Here is a 25,207-nt window from a genome sequence, read left to right as displayed (position 1 = left end):
GTGATTGAACTCAGTTTCTAGCCCCTCTTCCCGCTCAGGAGGTCCCAGGTGGTAGTGCAATTTCCAGCCCTCTAATCATGTCTCATCATCCAGCCCCTATAGTTAGGTTACCTAGGAGCCTTCCAGAGTCACCTCATAACATAACGAAACACACCTTTACTGCTGTTATCACTTTGGAAATTCTAAGGATTATAGGAGCTCTTGCCAGGAAGGGCACTTGATCAAATACACATTTCTCATAAATTACAATATCACACCCACCTTGGGGAAAAATCCTTCAGCTTTTGCCTTCCCTGCCAATTTTCCCCTGTGTAGCAGACATCTCCACCTGGATGTCTCCAAGGTCAGAGCAGCACTTCTCAAATGCTGCTCTCATTAAATCCTTATAGCAGAAGCAGAGTGACTTTATAGCCCCAGGTAGTCTGAGTCCAGAACACAAAAAGTCCCAAGTCTAAAATAAAAATTTTTGTAGTCTAGTATTTTATGTTAACATCTCATGCTCCTAAGATATTTGTTACTCTAATAGAATAACAATGTATTTTTCCCAAACTTTGATCAAAATGAACTCCCCAGAAATGTGACAGATTTATCTGTAACTTCGTATGTCTCTGCACAGTGCTAAGGGTTAGCGGGCCTAGTTTGAAAAGCATGGAAATTGGGAAATGCATTTCTCTCTCTCCTTTTTACCCCATTCCATTCCAATTTCTCCATGACAGTTTCCCATTGCTGTCTCTTCCCTTTCCAGCCCACTTCTTTTTTTATATTATTAAGTAGGCTCCATGCTCAGTATGGAGCCCAACACAGGGCTTGAAGTTACAATCCTTAGATCAATACTTAAGCCAAGATTAAGAGTTCAATACTTAACCAACTGGACCACCCAGGGCCCCTCCAGTCCCAGCCCATTTCTGAGGCTCTGCCTCCTGCCTAGAGGATTGTCCCTCTGCCCAATCCTCCTCATAACTATCTCTGAACTGTATGTATTCTACTTTCCAATACAACAATCTTCTCGAGTCCCATTACTCTGCTCCTAGGTAATAGAATTTTGTTTTTTGATTCACCTCACTATCCAAGTAATTAAGCTAAACACTTGTATTTATTAACTTGTTTAAAAATCACCAGAGACTATTTGTTTAAATATTTAAATATAAATTTATATTTAAGTATAAAAATCACCAGAGACTATTGTTTAAAAATCACCAGTAACTATTGCATAAGTCCAAAGATTTTTGGCCTGACCCCTTCATATCAGGTGCAAGATCTCCTTTCAAAATTTACTTTTCTTTACTCTGAAATATTCAGATTGGGCATCACTATGAACACACAGTGTGTGCTAGAGGCTATATGCTATGCATGAATCACAGAACAAAATGGAGCTTACAACAGAATAAGTGCCATGAAATATGCACACAGATCACTCTAATTTAATATGAAAATTATCAGTGCTTTAGGGGAAAGACAAACATCATACCAAAGGGGCTCCAAGAAGGAGGTCTTATTCCTGGCTGTGAGGACAATGGTGAACTCTGTGAAGGATATTGAATTTTTTAAAATATTTTATTTATTTATTCATCAGAGACACAAAGAGGGAGAGAGAGGCAGAGACACAGGCAGAGGGAGAAGCAGGCTCCATGCAGGGAGCCTGACATGGGACTCGATCCTGGGTCTCCAGGATAACACCCTGGGCCGAAGGCAGTGCCAAACTGCTGAGCCACCTGGGCTGCCCATGAATATCGAATTTTGAATATGCTTTGAAGGTGACTAAGATGCAGGCAAAGATTTGGGAAGAGGACCAGTGTGACCAATAACATTAAAATATAAAAGCATGCATGCAGAGTAGTGAATTCTACAGTTCTGCTGGGCTGAAATAGCACAAAGCATGGTGGTAAGGAACAAGTTCAGAGAAGCAGATTTGGGCCAAATCTTAAAGACCCCCACACTTGTTTTCTCATGGAAGGAGGCCATCCAGACAGCACTTTTTTCCTTGCCAGCACAGGGGCTTTGTCCAGACCATGCCTGGAATACCTTCTCACTCTGGCTTATTGTTAGAATCTAAACACTTTCCAAGTCACTTTGCTCTGCAGAGTCTTTGCTAGCTGCTCCAACGCATGCTCCACATTCAATGGCATGTGGTCAACCAGCCTGGCCTGCTGGAGCAAGTTGTTCAATCTCTGACCCTCAATTTCTCCACCTGTAAAATGTAATAATACCTCTCATCTAGGATGTGAGCTTTACATGAGATTCTTGTGCTCAATTAAAATAAATAAAAAGTATTCTTGTCAGAAGTGATATTAAAAATATTTGACAAGCAGATTAGCACAGGCACCAATCAATAAGAATAAACACCAGCCATAAACACCTGAACTGCCATAGCAGTGCATCCCAGATGAAGGCCAGCCCAAGCTATTAATATTACCATCTTCACATCATTAGGAGTACATACCAATCCATCCCTTTTCTTCATTTCTGTAAGTTCCCATTAAGAGTTCCTGTAGCCTAGCAGTTAAATTACTATCAGGTAAGGAAATTTTGAGGTGTATGAGAGGTCATTTCTTATACAGTTTTGTATTTTCTAAAATTTTACTTATGATGTTTGGAAATATTTAGCAATCAGCTAGAGCCGAGAGAGATTCTATTCCCACAAAGGCCCTCAATTTGTCTATATTTACCCACATCAAGTCCATGATATTTGCCAAAAAAAATTAAAAATGAACATACAAGTGTTTTTTAAAACAAAAAACACACATCTCTTTGAGCTAGCTTTGCCACTTCTGGACATTACCTGTTAGAAATGAAAGAGTCAATGTATAGGAATATAGGCAAAGAGATGATGTTACAACCTTGTCCAAAATGGCAAATGACCAATATATCCTTCCAAACCTGGATGACTGAGTGCACTGTGGAGCCTCCACACATGGGCTACTATTGCAACCGCTATGAATGAGGTCAACAGCATCCATTATTTTCATGTCTTTGTCTGCTCAGGATGCTCTAACACCATACTGTAGACTGGGTGGCTTAAGGCAACAAACATTCATTTCTCACCATTCTGGAGGCTAGAGGTCTAAGGCCAGAGTGTCAGGTCTGAGATCAAAGTCAGGTTTTTAGTGAAGATTCTCTTTCTAATTCAAAGATGGTGGCCTTCTCACATGGTGGAAAGAGAAACCTATGATTCCTTCATTTCCTTATAAGGGCATTAATCCCATCATGGCAGCTCTACCTTCATGACTTCATCGAAACCTATTATCTCCCAAAGGCGTCATCTCCAAATACCATCACATTTAGGGTTAGAGTTTCAAAATATGATTTTTAATAGACATACATTCAGTCCACAGAAGATGCCTATGCTCTGGTCAAGTGAAAAGAGTGAATTAACGAATACCCTATTTAGTGTGATGCGGTAAACATAAAAAGAATATGCAAACATGTTTGTATGTGAGCAAAGAAAAGAGTATGGGAAAAAATGCATCTAATAGTTAATTATCCCATCAGGGGTAGAGCTAGAAGAGGGTTGGGTCATTTTCAACTTGACTTTAGACTCTTGCAGTGTTTGGGTTTTCGCTAGGAATCTATATTACTTTAGAAGTTCCAATAACTAAGGGAAAAAAAAGAAACATAAAACTGTAATTCACAACTGTGCTGCTCAGGCCTGACTAACATACAAGTCCAATATATATACCACACTGGAGAGGGGGTCTCTTAAGAATGTACTTCTTAAAGAGCAGTGGCTAAATAATATGTATACTCCAAGTACCATGATGGGGGTTCAGGGAAGCCTGATCTTCCTGCCTTGACCAGAAGGCCCATCATGATTCCAGTCCTGAGGTGACACCCCTTCACCACGATGGACTTAGCAAGCAGACTGCAGAGCCTGGAGGTACGGCTGCACATCTCAAAGAGAAGTATCCTCTAAAAGTTGAAAGAGAGCCAGTGATGAGGACTGTCAAAGTAATTACAACCTTCCAATAAAAGGAACTTAGGTAATTGCAGTGGGTGAACCATTCTATTTAGATTCACAACTGACTCATGATTGGAAATGGTTGGCCACATAATTACAAAGTTTGGGTTCCTGAATGATTAATTAGATGCAGTGGCTTCATTTTATGTAAGTCCTACTTAAAGCCACATTGCCCAAAATAGAGCCCCTTTGAAATGAATCACACTGTACACTAGAGACTGGAAAAATAGATTACATTGAAAATGAATCCAAAAATCCATTTTTTCCTTCTGACTGAACTTGCCAAACTGTTAAAACTTGTATCAATATAGGACTTTAGAAGTGCTATTGGTCTAAACTCAAAATAGAGGTTACAAATCATGTTATAAAAAATCCATTTAATTAATTGAATTAGTTTCAAGAGTGAGGAAAGAATTCTAACAGTTTATAGATCGACAAAACTTGAAAGGACTTTCAGAGGACATCTGTAGAATCCCCTTGTCCCAATGACAACTTGACCTTCCTGTTCTTCCCAGAGACACGGGTAGCTAACATTCCCCTTCTTTCATCTTCTTTTTTAGATTTAAAATTGTGATAGTATACACACAACACAAAATTTACCATCTTAACCATGTTTTTAAGATAAAGGGACTGTGTGCAAGTGGGGGCGAGGGGAAGGGCAGAAGGAGAAAGAAAGAATCTTTTTTTTTTTTTTTTTTTTTTATAGTCACAGAGAGAGAGAGAGAGAGAGAGAGAGAGGCAGAGACACAGGCGGAGGGAGAAGCAGGCTCCATGCACTGGGAGCCCGATGTGGGATTCGATCCCGGGTCTCCAGGATCGCGCCCTGGGCCAAAGGCAGGCGCCAAACCGCTGCACCACCCAGGGATCCCAGAAAGAAAGAATCTTAAACAGGCTTCATACTCTGGGCGGAGCCCCACTCAGGGCTCAATCTCACCACCCTGAAATCATGACCTGAGCCAAAATCAAGAGGCCTTCATCTTAACCATGTTTAAGTGAACAATTTGGTAGCATTAATTATACTTACATTGTTATGCAATCAATCTCCAGAACTTTTTCATCCTGGTAAACAGAAAGTTCATACCAATGAAACAATAGTTCCACATTTATCCTGGCAACCATCATTTTACTTTGTCTCTAAGGATTTGACTGGTATAAGTACTTCATGAATAGAATTATATAATATTTGTTCTTTTGTGACTAGGCAATTGCACTTAACATAATGTCCTCAGGCTCATCCATGTTGTACTTTTTAAAGCTGAAAAATATTCCATTGTAAGTATAGATCACATTTTATCTGTTCACTTGGACAGATGGACACGTGGGTTCCTTCCACTCTTTGGCCATTGTAAATAAAAATGCTACTCTGAACATGGGTTTACAAATATGTCTTTGAGACCCTGCCTCCCAAATTTTTGGATATATGTCCAGAAGTGGAATTGCTAGATCATTCTATTTTTAATTTTGGGGGGGAATTGCCATACTGTTTTCCATACTTTCCTCTTTCTTTTTAATAAAAATAAATTTAGGGCAGCCCCGGTGGCGCAGCAGTTTGGCGCCGCCTGCAGCCCAGGGTGTGATCCTGGAGACCCAGGGTCGAGTCCCACATCGAGCTCCTTGCATGGAGCCTGCTTCTCCCTCTGCCTGTGTCTCTGCCTCTCTCTCTCTGTGTGTGTCTCTCATGAATAAGTAAATAAAAATCTTAAATAAATAAATAAATAAATAAATAAATAAATAAATAAATAAATAAATAAAATTTGTTTGGGTTTTATTCTGGCAATGAAGGCTATACATGCTCATGGAAAACGTTATCAAAAGTGGAAAGTGAGGGGAAAGGAGATAAAATAAGTGAAAATATCAGTGAGGATGACAGCACATGAGAGACTCCTAACTCTGAGAAATGAACAAGGGGTAGTTTGAAAGGGAGTTGGGTGGGGGTTGGGGTGACTGGGTCACTGAAGGGGTGATATGCTATATGTTGGCAAATTGAACTCCAATAAAAAAAAGTGGAACGTGAACATGACCAATAATACCACAACCCAGCAAAAACTAATGTTGATATAGTGCATTGCTTTCAAGATCTTATAATTTTTCCTAGTTTATTACCTTATTCTTCATGGTCAAAATATTTTAAAAGCGAAATAAATACCATAACTAGCAATGACCAAATACCATAATGACCACTTATGAATGGGTACTCACTGAGCTTCCCTCCCTAATAGTACTGTGTGTCAATTGAGAATCTTTACTTGGCAGCCTCCACTGGTTTTGGGATATTCAAATAAAACACAAATTGATTCTAAAGTAGAACTAGAAATATGGAAAAAGGTGCCAAATTCCATTATGTCAATATACTGATTTAAGTGACCTGAACTGGGGCTGAACATGGATGTTCTTCAGAGTTTTCCTGTGATTCTCATGTGCAGCCAGACCATATTCCATGAGGAACACGGTAGGTGGACTATCCATGCTCCCAGCTAAGCCAGCCCATGCTGGGCTCTGGATCCAGTCCCTCCTTCTGCTCTAGGATGTGGCTCCAGCTGTTTTCTCTGCCTACATCAATTTTTTTCCTTTTACTGGATCATTCCCATCATCATGACTCAAACATGCTGCTATTTCTTCCTCCTCCCCTCAAACATCTTTTCCTTGTCTTATCAACTCTTATATCTCTAGATCCTGTCTTATGTCTCTGCTTCTTTTTGTAAGAAAACCCATTAAAAGAATTCTCTACTCTTATCTCCACTTCCTCTCTCATTGCAATAAAGCTTTCTTCACCACCTCTCCAGAGAAGCTGGCCTCATCCAGTGAGTTCCAAGATGCCAATCCAATGGTCTTTCTCAGTCCTTAATTTACTTGATCTCTTGGCACTAAGTTCTCTCTCCCTCCTTCCTCAGACACTTCCTCCACTTGGAGGCAAGGTGACCATTCTCTTTTGGTTGTCCTCTCTCACAGACCCTTTCTTCTCAGTTTATTATGTGTGTTCCTCCACCTGTCCCCAGCACTGGTCTAGCCATAAGGGTGCCATTTTGCTCCTCAGACATGTCATCATCAATGCTGGCTCCTGGTCTTTGCACCATCATTTTCCTCTGCCCCAAACCCCTTCCCCACAAGCACCCTCCCCACTTTCTGTAGGTCTTCCCTCAACTTTCCCTGATCAGAGAATCTTCCCTTTCCACTCTCCGAGGACTTTCTATAGCCCTCACCTGGGTCTATTCTCCCTCTAGCACTTACCTATTTATTTGCTGATTTTCTCCTGTCATCCCTTCTAGAAAGTGAACTCTAGGTAAGCCTTTGCTTTTTTCACTGTTTGCTGTATCCCTTGTGTTTATAAAGTACCTGAACATAATATGCACCTAACAGTTGTTATCTATATACACTTTGTAGGGAAAGTTTTGCCAGTGCAGTCCAGTATTCATTGTTTTAAAAATTACTTCTTAGTTACCCTTCTATTTTGAATTTTTTAAAGAGGAAAATATAAAATTTGTCAACAGTTTTGGTTCAATTGTTAGGATAAAGTCACAAAATACCTTTCTTTATTCTCATTTTTTACTCCAAGATTTTTTGCCCTTTTAAATAGATTTACATCAAATGACTACTCTCTAGTACTCCTTATTCTGATGTAGCAAGACTTTATATATTTCAGAAATATTCATATTACAAATGCTATTTATAAATTGCATTTTTATCTAATATTATATCGTAGTCATCTTCCTGAGTCAGTAGACACAATTTTGCAACATCATTTTAGTGCCTGAAAGGTTGCACAGTATGAATAGACCTTAATAGTGATGACAATGACAGTAGCAAAAATTTATAGAGCACTTATAATATGTCAAGTATTTTCTTAAGCATTCAACATGCATTGCTTCATTCAATCCTCACAACTGTAAGGTGTGATGAATCATATCTGTTGTATTTGTGAAGAGACCAAGATTTAGAAAGTCATGTCCTGGGATTCAAACCCAGGCCTATCCACTCCTGATGTCCACTCTCACATACCCCACTCTGCTGCCCACACATTTACTCCTGTCTTGGTTTCCCTGACGAATTTCTAGAAACAGAATTTCTGCGTCCAAGGCTAAATACATTAGGACTTTTGAAACATATAAATTTTCCTCAAAAAGTGTATTGTGAGTTTATATTGCTGGTTTTCCATAACTTAACCATCTTTGGTTACTTCATTATTGCTTTAATATGTATTAATTTTACTGAAATTGTTATAGTCCTTTTATAAATAGCTTGTTTGCAAACTTGGCCTGGTTTCTTGCGGGAGGGGGGACTTGTTTTTCTATTGAGGTATATATTTTTCTTATATTCATAGAAACTCTTTATGTTTGGGCTGTTAGGCCCTTATTAGTACTTTTCCTAGTTTGTTTTTCTTTTTATGCATAGGCTTTATCATTGAACTAAAGATTGTCATTTTGATATAGACAAATCTTCTCCTTGATGGTTTCTAGTTTTGAGCCCCTGAAGTTTTTTTCCAATCATTTTAGTCTTATATTTTGCATTAAAATGTTCAATTCTCCTGAATTATGCATTTGCATGTATGTGTAAAAATTGTGAGGTAAGGATCCAAATTCGTTTATTTCTAAATTGCTAGCCATCATTCCCAATTAAAATTTATACAGTGTATTTGAAATATTTAAAATGTCATTTTTCATGTATATTTGAGCTTTTTTTCCAGAGACACTACTTCACTGATCAATTTTTTTTACATCAGCAATGTACTCTTAAACGTGTAATAAAATAATTTAAAATATGGTAAGACTAGTTTTATCCCCTCTCACACTTCCTTCCTTTAAAAAATCATAACTATGTTCTCATGTATATTCTTTTTTCAAACTTTATTCAATTTTTTATTTTAATTCCAGTTTAGTTAACATACAGTGTTATATTACTTTCAGGCGTACAATATACATTACTCAGGCTCATCCTGATAAGTGTAGTCTTAATCCCCATCATCTATTTCATCCATCCCCTACCCACCTCCCCTCTGGTAACCATCAATTAATTCTCTATAGTTAACAATCTATTTCTTGATTTCTCTCTCTTTAATTTCTCCTCTGTTCATTCGTTTTGCTTCTTAAATTCTGCATAAGAGTGAAATAATACAGTCTTTGTCTTTCTCTGACTGATTTGTTTCACTTAACATTATAATCGCTAGTTCCATCCATACTATTGCAAGTAGCAAGACTTCATTATTTGTGGCTGAATAATATTCCATTGAGTATCTACACCACTTCTTCTTTATCCATGTATCTACTGATAGACACTGGGCTGCTTCCCTAATTTAACTATTGTAGATAATGCTACTATAAATGCAAGGGTGCATACATCCCTTTAAACTGATGTTTTTGTATTTTGGGGGGAAATACCCAGTATTGTGATTACTGGATTATAGGGTAGTTCTATTTTTAACTTTTTGAAGAACCTCCATAGTGTTTTTCCACAATATATATTCTTTTAAAAAATATAGGCAGAAATGACCTTAAGATTGGAATTTATGGAATAATTTAGATAAAAATGTTATCTTTCCAATTTATGATCTTTGCAGCTAAGGAAAATATATCTATAATTATTTCCTCAAGTCCTTATTTACAATCTTTTAAAAAGTGTTTTGGGGACACCTGCGTGGCACAGTTGGTTAAACATCTGACTTTTGGTTTCAGCTCAGGTCATGATCTCAGTGTTGTGAGATCGAGCCCCACATTGGGCTCCACGCTGGGTGTGGAGCCTGCTTGGAGTTCTCTCTCTCCCTCTCCCCTTCCTTCCCCTCTCTGTCTCTCTAAAAATAAATAAATAAATAAAAATAAAAAGTGTTTTAATTTTCTTCATGCAAATACTGTATGACTTGTTGATTTTATTCCTAAGAATTGTATCAGTGCTATTGTAAATGAGACCTTTTATTTCTATTACATTTTCTACTTATTTATCATTGATAGAGTAAAAAAAAAAAAACCCACAATAAAACACGTGTTTGAGTGAGGATGTGAAACTATGAGAACTTGTATATACAGTGATTCAAACATGAATTTAGCACAATTGGCCTCTGCATGGAAAAAGTGAAGATGTGGAATTCTCTCCAATTCATGGTACATAGTCTAGACTTCTAGGGTCTATAGGAGCACTCACATATGTAAAAAGAGAACATATACATGAATGTTTATGACAGCAAATAATGGGGTATGTATAGCTGTATTCATGCACTGGAATAATACATAGCAATGAGAGGCATGTGCTAGAAGTCCATGAACACACTCAAGTGAACCCCACAAACATGATACTCACCCAAACAAGCAAGCTAAAAAGGAACCCTTTCAATAAGATGTGACCTTGACAATGCATCAAATAAACAGTAATGGAATTTAGGAATACATACATAAATAACAAAAATGTCAAAAGCTACACAAAATGATACATATCAAATTCACAATGAGGATTGCCTCTGAAGAAAGGATGTGACTGGTGGGGAATACACAAGCTTCAACTGCATTAGCACCCTTATATTTCTTAAGCCAGGTACAGAGGTGTTTATATGGTTTTCTTATACTGTTATGTGTGTCTGAGCTATGTTATATTAATTTACAAGTCAAGATGCTATTGCTTTTGTACCCTCATTTTGTAACCAGACAGCTTAATTGATTTTCCTCTTGTTTCTAAGAGCTTTTCACTGGATTTTGTTGGATTTTCCAGGTAGATAATATCATCTGATAATACAACTGCCACTGTCTTACCAGGGTATGAAACACTGATTTAAGTCTGAAGTATGATGCACACACACGTGATTGATGTATGTGTATAATATGATATGCACACATGTGGGTGGTATGTTGTAGTATGACGTATCTGTGATTAATGTGTATAATGTGATGTGCACATGCATTTGAATGACATTGTGGTATGATGTGTACATGTGATTACCATGTGTGTAATATGATTGTACATGCATGTCATTGGTGTGCATATGATGCATGTTCACACCTGTAATCAGTTTGTTTGTAATATGATGTGCACATGCATGTGATTGATGTGTTTTTGTGGTGTATATTCATTTATGACATAAACATACATGTGTTTGGCACAGGTATTGTATATGTGCTCACATGTGTGTAATGTGGTATGTGCATGAGTGCAGTTGGTATGTTTGATATGTTATACACATGCATGTGATTGGTGTGTGTGTAACGTTTGTGTATTATTTATTGTTTCCAATCTCATGTCTTACAATAAAGGCATCTTGTCAGCTATTTTTTTAATTTAATTTTTATATTTTTTTCCTGTCAGCAATTTTAATGAGAATTTGGGACCTGGTATACATGTTAAATATTATCATTTTTTCACATATAATATAAATTAATCTATTAAAAGTGTGTAGTATATTAATAGATCTTCTCATAATAACCATACTTATATTCCTGAATCCTGATCTCTGGGTATTCTTTCTCTAAATACACTGCTGTGTTCTATCTCCCCACATCATAGCAAGTGTTGTTTGCTCCTACATTTCAGAGTAAATCCAGGGTACTCTCCTTGTTGGCGATAGGGATGAACTGATGGCCAGGAAAGAAGAGAGAAGCTTTGTTCTTTCTGCTCTAGGACAATTTATACAGCCTATGGGTTGTCAGTTCCTTAAAGACATGAAAGGACTCTCCATGGAAAGCATGTATTTTGAGGTGAATGTTGAGGGTGGTCCTTCTCCAACAGTTTCTTAATTTTCTCCTTTCTGTGATTGTCTTTTCATCCTTAGGAATGACATTTAAAGGTGACGTTGTCTTACAGTGTAACTGTAGTTACAACACCCCACAGTCATGCTGCAGATAAAACCATTCCTGTGTAAACTGAAGGCATATTCAACCTCCACCTTATGATGTATGTTTTAATTGTCAACACGGTTTTTTCCCCGACTTCCCTTTTGTAAAATAAAATGCCTTCTTCAGTCTTCATGTTATGATTACCCAAAGATAGCAGAGTGGGGATGAATTGCCAGTCTTTTATCTGAGTTATGACAGCCTCAGTATGGTTAACAACATATTTTCAGCTGGACACAGAACCTTAGGATGACCAGCTGCTTTCTTTACTAAGAAAGGAAAACTAATGAAGAGGTTTCAGGGGAAATATGATAAAGTACAAATAGTCTTCTTGACAGTAGAATTCTAAGAGGGTGGTGGTGAGAAACCTCACAATCTTTAAAAATAAATTTCAGATGTACAGCTTTATAATTCAACATATGTGTGCACTACAAAGTCATCACCACCTCTAGTTACCATCCATCACCACACCGTTGACTCCCTTCACCCACTTCCCAATGCTCTTCCCCTTTGGTAACCACTAATCTGTTCTCTGTATCTACTATTTTGTTTTTGTTTTATTTTTTCTTTGTTTTGTGGGGGTTTTTTTAATATTCTGCATATAAGTGAAAACATTTCTGTTTATCTTTCTCCACCTGACTTCACCTGGCATAATAGTCTCACTCTTTTTTATACCTGAATAGTATTCCATTATGTAAATATACCACATCTTATTTGTCTATTCACAACCATATTTCTTTTTTATTGTTGACAAGTTCCTGCCATGAGGTAGACTGTAGAGTTGAAATGAGATCATTGGTTGGAAAAGTTTCAGGCAGAGGAATAGAGAAAATCCAATTATCTAAACCACCGTGACAGGGTCAAAGCTAACATGTGGAAAATTCTTAACAACGAGTTTCTGTGCAATAGCAGAAAAACATTGATGTAAATAATTCTTAACTTTTTAAAGTGACCTCATATTGTTTTACAACATAGCCTTTGTTAACAGTAATTATGATGGCTATTATTATTTTGTAAATTTCCCAGTTAATATTCACTAAAAATCTTTATCTTGTTGTTTTAGTAATTCCAAGAAATGATAATAAGACCCAAGCTTCATGTAATTGGAGGTTCATTATCACTTTTCAACATGTATTTCTAGAATACTGACTGTGAACCTCTTTAAGCCTGAATGAATATTGGATGTGCTCAGAATTACATTAAGATAATCAGCTTCTCCTTCTCCCTTTGTTTTTTTTTTAATTAATTTTTATTGGTGTTCAATTTACCAACATACAGAAAAACACCCAGTGCTCATCCCATCAAGGGTCCACCTCAGTGCCCGTCACCCATTCCCGGCCAACACCCGCCCTCCTTCCCTTCCACCACCCCTAGTTCGTTTCCCCGAGTTAGGAGTCTTTATGTTCTGTCTCCCTTCCTGATATTTCCCAACATTTCTTTTCCCTTCCTTTATATTGCCTTTCACTATTATTCATATTCCCCAAATGAATGAGAACATACACTGTTTGTCCTTCTCCGATTGACTTATTTCACTCAGCATAATACCCTCCAGTTCCATCCACGTTGAAGCAAATGGTGGGTATTTGTCGTTTCTAATGGCTGAGTAATATTCCATTGTATACATAAACCACATCTTCTTTATCCATTCATCTTTCGATGGACACCGAGGCTCCTTCCACAGTTTGGCTATTGTGGCCATTGCTGATAGAAACATCGGGGTGCAGGTGTCCCGACGTTTAATTGCATCTGAATCTTTGGGGTAAATCCCCAACAGTGCAATTGCTGGGTCGTAGGGCAGGTCTATTTTTAACTCTTTGAGGAACCTCCACACAGTTTTCCAGAGTGGCTGCACCAGTTCACATTCCCACCAACAGTGTAAGAGGGTTCCCTTTTCTCCGCATCCTCTCCAACATTTGTGGTTTCCTGCCTTGTTAATTTTCCCCATTCTCACTGGTGTGAGGTGGTATCTCATTGTGGTTTTGATTTGTATTTCCCTGATGGCAAGTGATGCAGAGCATTTTCTCATGTGCTTGTTGGCCATGTCCATGTCTTCCTCTGTGAGATTTCTGTTCATGTCTTTTGCCCATTTCATGATTGGATTGTTTGTTTCTTTGGTGTTGAGTTTAATAAGTTCTTTATAGATTTTGGAAACTAGCCCTTTATCTGATATGTCATTTGCAAATATCTTCTCCCATTCTGTAGGTTGTCTTTTAGTTTTATTGACTGTATCCTTTGCTGTGCAAAAGCTTCTTATCTTGATGAAGTCCCAATAGTTCATTTTTGCATTTGCTTCTTTTGCCTTTGTGGATGTATCTTGCAAGAAGTTACTGTGGCCGAGTTCAAAAAGGGTGTTGCCTGTGTTCTCCTCTAGGATTTTGATGGAATCTTGTCTCACATTTAGATCTCTCATCCATTTTGAGTTTATCTTTGTGTATGGTGAAAGAGAGTGGTCCAGTTTCATTCTTCTACATGTGGATGTCCAATTTTCCCAGCACCATTTATTGAAGAGACTGTCTTTCTTCCAATGGATAATCTTTCCTCCTTTATCGAATATTAGATGACCGTACATTTCAGGGTCCACTTCCGGGTTCTCTATTCTGTTCCATTGATCTGTGTGTCTGTTTTTGTGCCAGTACCACACTGTCTTGATGACCACAGCTTTGTAGTACAACCTGAAATCTGGCATTGTGATGCCCCCAGCTATGGTTTTCTTTTTTAAAATTCCCCTGGCTATTCGGGGTCTTTTCTGATTCCACACAAATCTTAAAATAATTTGTTCTAACTCTCTGAAGAAAGTCCATGGTATTTTGATAGGGATTGCATTAAACGTATAAATTGCCCTGGGTAACATTGACATTTTTACAATATTAATTCTGCCAATCCATGAGCATGGAATATTTTTCCATCTCTTTGTGTCTTCCTCAATTTCTTTCAGAAGTGTTCTATAGTTTTTAGGGTATAGATCTTTTACCTCTTTGGTTAGGTTTATTCCTAGGTATCTTATGCTTTTGGGTGCAATTGTAAATGGGATTGACTCCTTAATTTCTCTTTCTTCAGTCTCATTGTTAGTGTATAGAAATGCCATTGATTTCTGGACATTGATTTTGTATCCTGCCACGCTACCAAATTGCTGTATGAGTTCTAGCAATCCTGGGGTGGAGGCTTTTGGGTTTTCTATGTAGAGTATCATGTCATCGGCGAAGAGGGAGAGTTTGACTTCTTCTTTGCCAATTTGAATGCCTTTAATGTCTTTTTGTTGTCTGATTGCTGAGGCGAGGACTTCCAGAACTATGTTGAACAGCAGTGGTGAGAGTGGACATCCCTGTCTTGTTCCTGATCTTAGGGGAAAGGCTCCCAGTGCTTCCCCATTGAGAATGATATTTGCTGTGGGCTTTTCGTAAATGGCTTTTGAGATGTCGAGGAAAGATCCCTCTATCCCAACACTCTGAAGGGTTTTGATCAGGAATGGATGCTGTATTTTGTCAAATGCTTTCTCTGCATCTAATGAGAGGATCATATGGTTCTTGGTTTTTCTCTTGCTGATATGATGAATCACATTGATGGTTTTACGAGTGTTGAACCAGCCTTGTGTCCCAGGGATAAATCCTACTTGGTCACGGTGAATAATTTTCTTAATGTGTTGTTGGATCCTATTGGCTAGTATCTTGTTGAGAATTTTTGCATCCATGTTCATCAGGGATATTGGTCTGTAATTCTCCTTTTTGGTGGGGTCTTTGTCTGGTTTCGGAATTAAGGTGATGCTGGCCTCATAGAAGGAATTTGGAAGTACTCCATCTCTTTCTATCTTTCCAAACAGCTTTAGTAGAATAGGTATGATTTCTTCTTTAAACGTTTGATAGAATTCCCCTGGGAAGCCATCTGGCCCTGGACTCTTGTGTCTTGGGAGGTTTTTGATGACTGCTTCAATTTCCTCCCTGGTTATTGGCCTGTTCAGATTTTCTATTTCTTCCTGCTCCAGTTTTGGTAGTTTGTGGCTTTCCAGGAATGCGTCCATTTCTTCTAGATTTTCTAATTTTTTGGCGTACAGCTGTTCATAATATGTTTTTAAAATCGTTTGTATTTCCTTGGTGTTGGTAGTGATGTCCCCTTTCTCATTCATGATTTTATTAATTTGAGTCTTCTCTCTCTTCTTTTTAATAAGGTTGGCTAATGGTTTATCTATCTTATTAATTCTTTCAAAGAACCAACTCCTGGTTCTGTTGATCTGTTCCACAGTTCTTTTGGTCTCGATATCATTGAGTTCTGCTCGAATTTTAATTAACTGTCTTCTTCTGCTGGGGGTGGGGTCTATTTGTTCCTTTTTCTCTAGTTCCTTTATGTGTAAGGTGAGCTTTTGAATTTGAGATCTTTCCAGTTTTTGAATGGATGCTTGTATTGCGATGTATTTCCCCCTCAGGACTGCTTTTGCTGCATCCCAAAGATTTTGAATGGTTGTATCTTCATTCTCATTAGTTTCCATGAATCTTTTTAATTCTTCCTTAATTTCCTGGTTGATCTTTTCATCTTTTAGCAGGATGGTCCTTAACCTCCACGTGTTTGTGGTCCTTGCAAACTTCTTGTTGTGATTAAGTTCTAATTTCAAGGCATTATGGTCTGAGAATATACAGGGGACTATCCCGATCTTTTGGTATCGGTTCAGATCCGATTTGGGACCCAGTATGTGGTCTATTCTGGAGAAAGTTCCATGTGCACTTGAGAAGAATGTGTATTCAGTTGAGTTTGGATGTAAAGTTCGGTAGATATCTGTGAAATCCGTCTGGTCCAGTGTATCATTTAAAGCTCTCGTTTCTTTGGAGATGTTGTGCTTAGAAGACCTACCTAGTATAGAGAGAGCTAGATTGAAGTCACCAAGTATAAGTGTATTATTATCAAAGTATTTCTTCAGTTTGGTTATTAATTGGTTTAAATATTTGGCAGCTCCCACATTCGGGGCATATATATTGAGGATTGTTAAGTCCTCTTGTTGGATAGATCCTTTGAGTATGAGATAGTGTCCCTCTTCATCTCTCACTATAGTCTTCGGGGTAAATTTTAATTTATCTGATATAAGGATGGCAACCCCTGCTTTCTTTTGAGGACCATTTGAATGGTAAATGGTTCTCCAACCTTTTATTTTCAGGTTGTAGGTGTCCTTCTGTCTAAAATGAGTCTCTTGTAGACAGCAAATAGATGGGTCCTGCTTTTTTATCCAGTCTGAAACCCTGCGCCTTTTGATGGGGTCATTAAGCCCGTTCACATTCAGAGTTACTATTGATAGATATGAGTTTAGCGTCATCATATCTATTCAGTCCTTGTTTTTGTGGATTGTTCCACTGAACTTCTTCTTAAAGGGGAATTTTAAGAGTCCCCCTTAAAATTTCTTGCAGAGCTGGTTTGGAGGTTACATATTCTTTCAGTTCCTGCCTGTCTTGGAAGCTCTTTATCTCTCCTTCCATTTTGAATGAGAGCCTTGCTGGATAAAGTATTCTTGGTTGCATGTTCTTTTCATTTAGGACCCTGAATATATCCTGCCAGCCCTTTCTGGCCTGCCAGGTCTCTGTGGAGAGGTCTGCTGTTACCCTAATATTCCTCCCCATAAAAGTCAGGGACTTGTTTTCTCTTGCTGCTTTAAGGATCTTCTCCTTATCTTTGGAATTTGCAAGCTTCACTATTAAATGTCGAGGTGTTGAACGGTTTTTGTTGATTTTAGGGGGGGGATCTCTCTATTTCCTGGATCTGAATGCCTGTTTCCCTTCCCAGATTAGGAAAGTTTTCAGCTAGGATTTGTTCAAATACATATTCTGGCCCTCTGTCCCTTTCTGCGCCCTCAGGAACCCCAATTAAACGTAGGTTTTTCTTCCTCAGGCTGTCATTTATTTCCCTTAATCTATCCTCATGATCTTTTAATTGCTTGTCTCTTTTTTCCTCAGTTTCCCTCTTTGCCATCAACTTGTCTTCTATGTCACTCACTCGTTCTTCCACCTCGTTAACCCTCGTCTTAGGACTTCTAGCTTGGATTGCGTCTCATTTAATTGATTTTTAATTTCTGCCTGATTGGATCTAAATTCTGCAGTCATGAAGTCTCTTGAGTCCTTTATGGTTTTTTCTAGAGCCACCAGTAGCTGTAAAATAGTGCTTCTGAATTGGCTTTCTGACATTGAATTGTAATCCATATTTAGTAACTCTGTGGGAGAGTGGGCTGTTTCTGATTCTTTTTTTTGAGGTGAGGTTTTCCTTCTAGTCATTTTGCTCAGTGCAGAGTGGCCAAGAACAGGTTGTATTGGGAAAAGGAGAAAAAGAGAGAGAAGGAAAGAAAAGAGAAAAAGAAAAAAGAGAAAGAAAAAAAAGGGGAAAAAGAGAAGAAAAAGAAAGAAAAATAAAGAAAGGAGAAAAAAGAAAGAAAAAAGGGGGGGTGGTGTGGGGGAAGCAATCAGAAATCAAGAAGAAAGAAAGAAAAAAAAGCATAAAACAAAACAAAAACAAAAACAAAAACAAAAAACAAAAACAAAAACAAAAAAAACACGGGGGAGTATCTTCCGATTCTGTTTACTTTAAGTCCCTTGACTTCCCCTGGAACTGGTCCGTGTCGCTGGTCTTCTGGGGGAGGGGCCTGCTGTGCTGATTCTAAGGTGTGAGCACTTGGGGTGCTGCTGTGCCCCTGCCTGGTGCAGGGCTCAGTGGGGGTTGTTCACCCCGTGAGGCCCCGGGAGGAAGCCCCAGAGGCGGGGGCAGCTCTGGGACCCTGGAGTCAGCTCCCGCAGTAGCTCCGGGGCTCTCCGTCTGCAGGGCCTGGGGGCTCCCGGGCGGGGCCGCTGATCTGCTAAGTTCCAGGCAGGAGCGTCCTCGCTGTCCTGGGCCCTCCCGGCCTCTGCCTGTCCCGGGGGAGGCCGGATCCTGGGCTGTGTCCCGGCGCCCTGTGCCCCGGGGCCTGTGCTGTTGGATTCGCGCTCCCGGAGCCCCGCAGCCCCCTCCGCGGAGCCGCCGCCCGAGCCCCTCCGAGCTGTTCCCGGAGCCCCGCAGCCCCCTCCGCGGAGCCGCCGCCCGAGCCCCTCCGAGCTGCTCCCGGAGCCCCGCAGCCCCCTCCGCGGAGCCGCCGCCCGAGCCCCTCCGAGCTGCTCCGGGTCCCGCCGAGCGCTGCAGCCCTTAGGGAGCTCGGCGCACTCTCCGGGGCGCAGTTCCTCTGTTACTGTCCCCGGGAGCCCGAGGGCATCCCCGCCCTCCTGGGTCCTGCTCCACCTCCCTGCGGGCCCCTTTCCGCGGGGAAGGTCGGTGCAGCTCCTGCTCCTCCGGGACGGGGCTCTCCTGTCCTGGGGACACTCGCCCCGGCCTCAGCCCGGCTCCTCGCGGGCCCCTCCCCCTCGGAGGCCTTTTGTGTCTTTATTTCTTTTTCCCCGTCTTCCTGCCTTGATAGAGGCGCGAACTCTTCTCACTGTAGCGTTCCAGCTGGTCTCTCTTTGAATCTCAGGCCGAATTCGTAGATTTTCAGGATGATTGGATGGTTTTCTAGGTAATTTGTTGAGGACAGGTGACCTGGAGACCCTACTCTTCCGCCTTCTTGCCCCTCCCCCCTCCCTTTGTTTTAATTCAAATTTGGGAGTTCAACTTTCATGGGCCCGGTGCTGTGGGGTAACACACTGACTTTCCTGCTAGTAAGCAAAGGCCAAGTATGGCAGAGGAACCAGGTTTGCTGTGGTCTTTAAAAAAATCATCTCTGTTCCCACTCTAGGGGAACTGTCCCATTGTACCTTCCAGGGGAGACACTGGAATGATGGGTGAGAGCAGTAGCTCTGCAGGCCACTACCCTAGAGATTCTTAGTTCTTCCACTTACTTCACTGATGCTTGGCAAATTAATCTTTAAACTTCAGTTTGCCCATCATAAAGATGTCCCCACCATGGAAAGGTTCTGAGGATTTAAAAAAATATATGCCATTTCTAAAGGACTTAGCATGGTATTCAGTATTTTGAATGGTACTTAGGCAATATTTTGAAAGCCTTGACTAATGACTCCTAACAACATTTTCTGTTCTTTGCCTGAATTCCAGGAACAGTGTATTTCAAACAAGGTCCAAGGTCTACAAGAATTTTATGTTCTTAATATATTTACCATCTTTTAAAAAGTAATGTTATCATTATCTGGAGGAAGATGATGATGTAGGACTGGATGCTCTTATGCTGTGCATCTGTTCTTTCATTGATATCTGTGCAAGGTGAAGACCAAATCTCTAAGCAGCAGACCACACAGATTCACAGTAGTTTGAAAAGAGAGACATGGGGAGTGAACAGGATCAGGTTCACCTTCTTGGGACAATTTACTGGCAATGAGCATAGTGATAAGAATGCAATGATGACTTTTTTCATTACATGGTATTTTTACTTTTCATCATCCTATTTGGGGCCACTTTTTTATTAATTGACTTACCAAGATAATGCATCATTGATATAAAATAAGATCATAATTTAAAAAAACATTTAAACAATCATGATTGATACTAATACTGCATTTGCTTAATTCTTGGCACCAGATATTCTTATATGTGCTTTGAATAATAATCTATTTACATACATACTTCACATCCTTTAATTCGAACTAAAACCATAAGAGGTAAGCCTTACTATCTCATCCTCATTTTACAGATGAGGACAGCAAGGAACAGAGAAGTTTAGCAACTTGCCCAAGGCCTCATAAGTCCTGAATGGCAACCTCAAACTTTCACACCCATGATTTTAATCACCATGCAACCAAACTTCCACAATGATGTCACTCAAATGATGGTCCATCTTGGGGAAAGTCATCAGACAAGTTAATAAGAAAGAACCATAAACCCATTCTTAAGTCCCTTTTAAGCAATTTATTTTATTTTATTTTATTTTATTTTATTTTATTTTATTTGAAAGAGAGAGAGAGCAGAGGAAGAGAGAAAGAGCAAGAGCAGGGGAGCGGGGTGAGGGACAGAGGGAAAGGAAAAAGCAGGCTCCCCGCTGAGAGGGAGCCAGACATGGGGCTCCATCTCACCACCCTGGGATTGTGACCTGAGCCAAGTGCAGATGCTTATCCAGCTAAGCCACCCAGGTGCCCTCTCCTTGTAAGCAATTGAGTTTCAGGAAAACATCTCCTATCAAAGAAAATTAAATTAGACATGAATGTTATTGGCTTCACAGTTTAGTTCATATATAATTCATAAATATGCTACTTTATAATCCTTAAAAATGATATTTGGTTTATGTGTATGTTTAAATAGCTTTATGATATAAATAGTTTAAGCTAAACTTAGGGGGGCAAAATATTTTATAAGGTCCATCCACCCCAAATTTGAGAACATGGTGTTATACTTCCCGTCTAGCTCACTCACCTAAGCACTTACAATATTCCTTCTGCTCCAGGACCTAGTAAAATTCTATTTCTTCCCACAAATCTTGGCCCTAAAATAATGTGGAAGAACACGCGAGCCATGCTCCAGTGTGGAAGCCCAGAGCTTTGGACTCCAGGTGTCCCCCACTTCCTCAGTAGTTTTCTTTGCCTTTTGATTCACTCCCTTGCACGTGAACGTATCTCTCTCCTCAACAAAGTGCTCATCACAGTGAGGACAAGGACAATGCTCTCCTCAGCGGGTCAGTCCCTCTGGGAAGACACACAGAGTTCAAGAAGTAGCAGGGCCCCAAGGAATGCCTGCTAGTTAAAAAGAACCCAAAGACCAAGACTACTCTGCATCGTTCATTCATCTATTCGTGTTTTTCACAGCCTTCTGGGGGGTTAGGGCGAGTTCTGCAACCTCACTGCAGCATCTCCACCAAGACCCAGCTGCTCTGAGCTGAGGGCCTGCAGAGATGAGAGCTTGCTGCAGGGTGAAGCAGCACACTTCTAGCAGTCACCCTGGATAGTTGGGAAATCCCTCCTGAGGCTGTTCTGGAGAATCTGCCATTTTGCCCCATTCTGTCCAGTTCTGCTCTCTGGCACTGACTGCCTCAAATCTGCTCTGTCCAACAATTCAGGGAGGTATACATCACAGGTGGGTGTTTTTGTTCCAGTAATCTCTACACCCAACGTCGGACTTGAACTTAAAAAGCCCAAGATTGAATCGCATGCTCTTCCAACTGAGCCAGCCAGGTGCCCCATCACAGGTGTTGTTAGTCTCCATTTCCCTGAGGAAACTGAGGCCCAGGCACTTTAGTGAGGATGGAAGCAAAAATGGTTTCACATACTTCAATGTGAACTGGTCCATCTGGATCAGAAGCTACTAGAAGACAGGAACAATGTCTCAAATCTGGTTGCACCCTCCTTACTACTTGGCTTAGTCCACAGTAGATTTATAGTAAACTTCAATGTATAATTCACTTCAGTGGGTGAATAATTGCATAAATTAATTATTCTGGAATCATAAATATAAGTTAAATCTCAGATACTGTACCCTACAGTTATCTTAGAATGCAGCAATTAGCGTGCGCTGCTTCACGGACCAAAGCCACAAGGTGATTCATGAAGCTCTTTGGAGATGATACAGGACTCTGGCAAGAATCTTGCCAAAAACGGAAGACTACAATATGCTTTGAAAGAGGCAGCAATTGATATGTTGGCTCATGAGGCATACGATATGGGAACAGCATGAACCACTGCTTTGCTTTGTGTTGGCAATTTTCCTAATTCTCTAAATAAATGCAGCAAGAGCTGTAAAAGACAAGGGTGAGATTTGTCCTACTCAGGCTCCATGCATGAACACCACCACTCCCCAGTATCCCAGTTCCTGAGAAGTCAAGTGGGCAAATACTAAAATGGTGGAGAGGATGACTTTTGTAACCTATTCTGGTGGAGGAAAGGGAAAGCTTAGGAGAGTAAAAACACATTGGACTGGGTGAGGGGCAGTCCTTTACAGTCCAGTACAGGTGGTGACAATGGCACAGCGCAAGAGTCAAAGCAGAGCTGGTGCCAGCAGCAAAGGCCAAGTGCCCAGGCAGGATCAGGACTTGGCCAAGGCTGATAGCAATAAGTAAAAAACCAAGACTTGGCCATGACCACAAAGGTTTGAAGGCTCCCCAAAGCAGAACAGAAAGGGCCTCAAGGAGAAGGACTTGGAAATATTTGCTGGAAGGTTAGAGGCTAAGCCCCCAGCTTGGGTGGACAACATTCTGTGGACCACTCCCCTGGGGCCCCTATCACCTTGACCTATGACTTAGTCACCCAGATCAGGGTCCATACCAGATGCATGGGTAGGCAAAGTGAGCAGACTGGGTTCCATGGCTAGGCTGGCCATTTGCAACCACTGACAAGTCTTCATAGTTGGAACCCTTGAGACTAAAATGAGAAGACTGAGAGGATCCCAACTTCAATGTACTTTTGCAGGTAGGCAGCCCTTTGTTCCAAGGTATCCACCCCCACACATCTCTTGGCTAAGCATAGAGCTTATCCCCTTATCACTGTGAAGCCGTAGATGCTTTACAATAAGTCCAAGTGCTCTTTTTAGGTATGGACATATTTGTGAACTTAATGTCAGCAGGTGTTACTGCTTCTTCAGAAGAGTTCCTTTCTCTCTGTGGATTCAGACTTCTCCGAGATAACCATCACTGGTGCTGCAGGGCGATGTGTGCTAGTGTGTGCCAGGAGTCTCCCTGGGTGAGAGAGGACAACAGGCCAGAGATACTGGAATGGATGAACCAGCCAGAGCTTCACCTAAAGCTGAAGGAGAGTCCGTAGTAAGGAAAAACATGGACTTGGCTGAGAACAGTTCAGCCTGATGTTCTATTTGTGGGGTCATTTTAGGTTAAATAATACACTTGGGGAAATGCTGATGATGGATTATATCATTTAATTGATATTTCTTTAGGGAAACAAGAGGTAAAAATGCTCTAAGAGCTTTTGGGGATTTGGCAACTCCTTTGAAGGGAGCAGAAGTTGTCACTATCACTGTGGTATGCGTGTGTGTGGTAGCCAGGCACCTGCAACTTCAGTAGAAACTGACTAAAGGTCACAATGGATGAGAACCTATGGAAATGAGTAAAGCAGCAGTAGCCAGAGCTACTCAGCTCCAAAGGAGGCAAACTGTAGTAGAGCCAGTGTAGACCACAGTTGGAGCAGATGGCACGATTCTCCTAAGCTGGTTGGCAACTGACAACCACCAGACATGGGGAAACATCTAAGAAATTTCTAAGGCCTCTCAGATATTCTTGGGGAGAAGAATGGATTTTCCTGTAACTGGGCAGGATAGGGGTTCAAGTGATTCTAATTTGAAAAATTCATGTGGTTTGGTGAGACCCGCGCGTGGAGGAAAACCTGAATCTGCAGCATCCAACAGACCGCTTGCCAGAGAGAAGAGACCCAGCAAGTGTTTGAACCACTGAATGGACCTCACTTCCTGGCTGGTGACCCCAGAACTAGCCATGGCATAAGCCCTAGACCTTGAGGCTTCCTGAACCAGCTGTATGACTGAGCAGCTTTTGTCACTCTGGCTCATGCAAGGTGGCACTAATTCAGGATCATCAAAAAGAGGGGATCAATGCTTTATTCATTAGGTTGCCTTTGCTCAATACAAGCTGCCCATCTCTTAGGAGTGAGGGCACAACCCGTAGCCTCCTCTGCATAATCATACAATAAAGAGCATTTAATTTCTTCCCTCTCCAGTTCTACATTCAACTTCTTCGATTCCTTAGCAGCTGACTTCATTTGAAATAGTTTCAGAAATGTCTAAAAGTCATTTTGAGTGAAATTATCTCTCTGTAAGATGAAGGAAAGGACATTTTCTTTGATTTATTTTTCTTCTCTCCTCCAGTTTTCCAGTGCACTATCACACAGACAGTGGAGATTTGCTAACTTATTAACGCACATCTGAAGTATGACAAATCAAAGGCACAGGTGAACAAAAAGACCAGTTAACCAATTGCTTGGTTTCTCTTTTGCCTCATTTAATTCATCAATTGCTCCTCCCACTACTAACCCACCAGGCCAGTAGGTATGGCCTGTACAGCAAGATGGCACAGGACAAGTCAATGTCGCAAAGAGAAAAGATAGCTTTCATTGGAATTAATACCTTTTTCTTACCCTGAACTTCTTTTAAAGTGCCTTCTTCTGCTTTTCTTTGCTTAAGAATAAAATGTGCAATTGAACTGAAACAGAGCACCACTAACAATCACATCTGAGAATCCTGGACTCCTGTTGAATCCCAGCTGATGGCCGCCTACTGCTCTTACCTCTTTTATTCAATGGTAAACCCAACTCTCAAGTTTCTTTCTGCAAAAACTCCCTTTATCTTGCTTTTTAAAAGAGTCTCATTAGCACATTTTGTCTTTCTTTAAGAATGTTACTGAGTGTTAACCATAGCAAAAGGAACTCTGTAATCAGCCACAATCTTTGAATATTCTCCCTTAGTTTGTAGAAGGAATGAGCTAATCAAAACAATACTTGACCCCCAAGAAGAAAACAACAACCAACCTGAGCAGAGTTGGAGAAATGAGTCTGGT

Source organism: Vulpes lagopus, chromosome 17 (assembly GCF_018345385.1).
Source record: "Vulpes lagopus strain Blue_001 chromosome 17, ASM1834538v1, whole genome shotgun sequence".
Classification (NCBI taxonomy): domain Eukaryota; kingdom Metazoa; phylum Chordata; class Mammalia; order Carnivora; family Canidae; genus Vulpes; species Vulpes lagopus.
Note: the sequence above shows the minus strand (reverse complement) of the source record.